This window comes from Octopus sinensis, linkage group LG4 (assembly GCF_006345805.1).
Source record: "Octopus sinensis linkage group LG4, ASM634580v1, whole genome shotgun sequence".
Lineage (NCBI taxonomy): Eukaryota > Metazoa > Mollusca > Cephalopoda > Octopoda > Octopodidae > Octopus > Octopus sinensis.
In genome coordinates this window covers 110,633,485-110,638,484 of record NC_043000.1, presented here as the reverse complement: position 1 = coordinate 110,638,484, position 5,000 = coordinate 110,633,485, and the positions used below count along the sequence as shown (strand labels likewise).

At 39.6% G+C, this 5,000-nt stretch overlaps 1 protein-coding gene and 1 long non-coding RNA gene across 2 annotated transcripts in view; both read left to right on the top strand.

Annotated features, from left to right (window-relative positions):
* LOC118763072 overlaps positions 1–4,679 on the top strand; it is a 6,463-nt gene extending 1,784 nt beyond the window's left edge. The window contains exons 2-3 of the long non-coding RNA XR_004998825.1: positions 4,183–4,189; positions 4,297–4,679. This is a non-coding gene — a long non-coding RNA (uncharacterized LOC118763072). The remainder of the gene's footprint in view (positions 1–4,182; positions 4,190–4,296) is intronic.
* LOC118763071 overlaps positions 1–5,000 on the top strand; it is a 20,314-nt gene that overhangs the window by 10,599 nt on the left and 4,715 nt on the right. The gene's annotated exons all lie outside the window — the stretch shown is intronic.

The following is a 5,000-nucleotide window of genomic DNA, read 5'->3' as shown; positions in this document are numbered from 1 at the left end:
TACCCGAATAAATCTACCCTTTCACAAAGTATTTCTGATGGTTATTGCGTACGCTTAATGTTTCCTCTTGTTCATTGATAAGCGTATCTTTTATCTTTCATTTGTTTCGGCCATCAGGCTGCGCCCATGTTGGGGCACCACCTCCAAGAATCCTTAGTCGAATGAATCGATCCCAGGACTTATTTTTTCTTTAAGCTTAGTACTTGTTCTATCGTTCTCTTTTGCCGAACCGCTAAGTTACGAGGACTTAGACACACCAACACTGGTTGTCAAACGGTGGTGGGGGATAAATGCGCACACACAAAAACACACACACGTATACACACACATGCACATACACACACACATTTATATATATATATATATATATATATATATATATATATATATATACGATGGGCTTCTTTCAGTTTCCGTCTGCCAAATCCACCCAGAAGACTTTGGTCGGTCCGAGACTATAGTAGAAGACACTTCTGCAAGGTGCCATGCAATAGGACAGAACATGGAACCATGTGGTGAAGAAGCAAACTTCTACAGTCAACTGCATCTCTTTCTCCCTCCCTCCCTCCCTCCCTCCCCCTCTCTCTCTCTCTCTTTCTCTCGCTCTCTGTCACTCCATCTTTCTCTGTGTGTGTGTGTGTGTGTGTGTGTGTGTGTGTGGAAAACAGATAAGCACCATGACGGCAGTTATTTTCATCATAATCTTCATGATTGCGCAAATTGTTCCCATAATCCACAAATCCACATTACCATTGGTTTCAAATTTTAGCACTAGGCCAGAGGTTTGGGGGAGCAGTTAAGTCTATCACATTGACACCTGTTTTCAGTTGGTACTTATTTTATCGACCCCGAAAGGATGAAAGGTAAAGTGAACCTCAGCGAAATTTGAACTCAGACCGTCAAGACCGACGAAATGATGCTAACGATTCCGCCAACTTGCTGCCTGAGTACAAGTTACCATTACTTTCAAAAATAGCTGTAACTGCTTCTTTTTATAATTTTTGTTGCTGTTGTTGTTGTTTCTTCATACATAAAAAAGAACAAAGCTCAAGTCTCCCTTTTTTTCTTTTTCATGCAGAACGAAACGAATTTAGAAGTTAGACGCATCTAAATCTGACTGTTTTTCGTTCTTCATTCTGACGTAATACAAAAGCTGAGGCATCTTCCTTGGCAGACAGCGAATTCTGTCTTTAAAAACAGAAACATGATTCAAGAGTTTGGTCATTGCTTATTTCGGAATTCTGGAGCTGAGGGGGGGGGGGTCAGGTGAGGGCTGAAAGAAAGGGGGAGTCTAAGTTTATTACTTGTTTCTCGTTTGATCTTTTCGGTAAACATACATAAAACACATTGGCACGTGCGCGTGTGTGTACGCTCGCGCACACGCAAGCACACACATGCACACATGTACACACACACATGCACACACGTATATGTTAATAGGTATTTATGTGTGTGTGTGTGCGTATACACATATATACATACATGTGTCTGTGTGTACGTGTATATATATATATATATATATATATATATATATATATATATATACATATATACATACGTGTGTGTGTCTGTGTGTATATGTGCGTGTGTGTGTGTGTACACTCGGTAACAAAATACGTAATCTACAATTAGTTTGAGCGAAGTATTTTTCACCAGTAGTGCTCAACTGATGTTCATACAAATTATGAATTTTTGGGTGTTACGATATAAGTCTATCCTGTGAAAGAATGAACGGAAGCAGTTAATTTCTATCACACAATATAAAAGAAATGTGTCTGGTCTTACCGTGTAGCATGTCGCCTTCGAGATAATATTCTGTTCCGACAACTGTATTTCTCATCAGGCGGTGTTCAAAAACACAAAATCCCTCTGCATAAGTCATGTGGGATTGTATATAAAGCTGTCTGAAATAAAGGAATATACCAGAAAACAGACACTTTTACTTCGAACAAAATGATATGGATGCATGTTTTTCTTTGAAACTTATTGGAATTCTTTACAGAACTCAGTCACGTCTTTAATAAAATGACAGAGAATTTTGTTTGAGACACTTCTACGGGTTTCTGAATATGTGAATTAGTGTGTGCGTATAAGTGACCTGAACGGAGACTCAGCTCTTTTGCAGAGTTCAGGGCTAGCAATGTTGACGGGAACAAGCAAGTGAGTTACACCGAAAGGATGGAAGGCAATGTTGACCTCAGCGAGATTTGAACGTAGAGCTGGAAGGAATTCCGGGCGCTAACGATTCTCTTAATTCGTTGCCATAATAATTCTTTCTACTGGAAGCACAAGGCCTCAAATTTGGGGGAAGGGATTAAGTCGATTACATCGACCCCAGTGCGTAACTGGTACTTATTTAATCGATCCCGAAAGGCAAAGTCAACCTTGGCGGAATTTGAACTCAGAACGTAGCGATGAGTGAAATGTCGCTAAGGATTTCACCCGGCGTGCTAACGTTTCTGCCAGCTCACCGCCTTAAACTTGTCCCAATAATAATAATAATAATAATAATAAAATAATAATAATAATAATAATAATAATAATAATAATAATTCTGTCAAATTTTGATACAAGGCCAACACATCGAACCCAGTTCTTGATTTCATCGTTCTTGAAGGGATGAAGGCAAAGTTAATAGAAACGTTAAGATTCCTGTTGTTTTTCGGTTTCTGGAATATCAGTTCTGTTTTTCCTTCTCCATTATTCGCTGCCTTTCAGAAACCCGTAACTTCATTACAGCTAAATAACCGATCTCTAAAAATTAAGGTATTTAAGTAACATCACCGTGATCGACCAGGCTATCAGATGTTGCTACACATCGCATTGTTTTAGCCTTCGAATGACGCCACCCCGCTGGCTAAGCGAGCGGGCCAACAGAAGAAAGAGTGAGAGAAAGTTGTAGCGAAAGAGTACAGCAGGGATCGCCACCATCCCCTGCCGGAGCCTCGTGGAGCTTTAGGTGTCTTCGCTCAATAAACACTCACAACACCTGGTCTGTGAATCGAAACCGCGATCCTACGACCGCGAGTCCGCTGCCCTAACCACTGGGCCACTGGGCCATTGCGCCTCCACATTTAAGTAACATAATTTCATGAATTTATTTTGACATTGATTGTTGGCTAAACTACCTTCATTTGCCTCAGATGTACATTTATTTGTTTATGCCGTCTTCTGTTAATGAGTCGACCATTTGTTTCGATTTGATTTATTCCATTGTTTCCAGTTTGGTGATTATCTGATTATGGCCATCTCTGTATATTAATTATTTCTTTTCCGTTTCTTTCCTCCACCTTTCCTCTCACTTCCTCGGAAATTCGCAGAGACCTTCGCTAATCCGCGGCTTTTCTTAAGCTCTTTTCCCTGGATTAGGTGGGTCTCTATTAAAGCTAAAATTCTATTAGCTCTGCAATATTTAATCAGAACATTTTAATCCAGACGAATTAAGTAAATGAATAAGTAACGCTGGAATTTATTAGCCATGTCACTCTTTAATGTGTAACACAATATAACACAGTAAATTGGGTTTTTTTTTTTTAGAACCACGCCGGTACCTGTCTTAGAATCTATTTTAAGGGAGTCAAATGTCATGCTTGACCCCGGCAGTCTGCTGGTATACAAGTATGTTCTACCAGTTCCAGTCTTTATGAGCGAGGTTGCTAAGTTTAATGAACTAGAAATTTCTCTTGTTGATGATCTCTTGGTTAATCAACATGTCACTGCTTGCTTATATGGTAAACCTGATGCGTTGGGAGTTGTGAAACATTGCATGGCCTTATAGATGTTGTGCGTACTGCATGCCTGACTGTATCATGTTTGCGTCAGAATAAAGACTCTTAACGAAGCAATTGTAGTAGTACCAAATAATCTATTTCTCTATTATGTGTGTGTGTGTGTGTGTGTGTGTGTGTGTGTGTGTGAAGGCGCGTGGTTTAGTGGTTAGGGTATTCGACTCGCGATCGTAGGGTTACGAGTTCGATTCCCGACAGCTCGTTGTGTCCGTGAGCAAGACACTATTTCACGTTGCTTTTTTAATCACTTTTAATCATTTTACGACTGGAGAAGATTGGAAGGAGTCCTTTCTGCAATATGGGCACATATTTATTTGGATTTATGATTCCCTCACACTCCACCAGCTCAGATCAACCATTGCTCCAAATTGCTTCCCAGGCCATCAAAGAATAGCTGCCATGTTTCATTGTTGGTTGCAATCCTTTCGCATCAAATTCCTGATCTCAAAGTCTCCAGACCCACACTCGACTACTGTCAGGAAATACAGTAAATCTAGACTCATTACAGAATATGACAGTGTCCCAAAATGCTAGTGGCCTCTCCACCAGCTCACTAGCCCAATCTTTTCACCGCTTGGTGTTAACTGGTCGAAGAAGTGGATTCCTTCTTACTGCTCTGCCATAGTAACCAAGTTTGTGGAGATACCTCACAGCTATTCTGGGATTGACATCAACTTGTTCTGCTATGTCAGAGGCCTTACAATGAGGATTATCCTCCACACTTCTCTAAGCAAAGAAAAGGATCCTGTCAGAGGGCCCTGGTTAATCTGGGCTAGGTGATGCAGACCCCTTACACTCTCTTGTGAATTTCACAATCACTCTATCAACTGTAGAAAGCGGGATCCCAAGGTTTTTTGTGATTTTACGCTGACTATGTCTACCTTCTGATTGACCCACAATACGGCCTGTTTGAAATTCAGACAGTTCCAAAGATTTTTGGGCGTGGCAACATTAAACAGTCACATATAGAACCTGAAACATAAAAATGTCAATTAATAAAAAACATATAAACCCTTACAAGTTTGAATAAACATAAAACGATGTCTTATGGTGTGTCTATTTACTTCTGACATGTATGTGTATGTATGTCTCTATGTGTATATATGTGTGCGTGTGTGTGTTGTGTGTGCATATATATATATATATATATATATATATATATATATATATATATATATATATATATACATATATAGTAGGAAGGTGTATAAA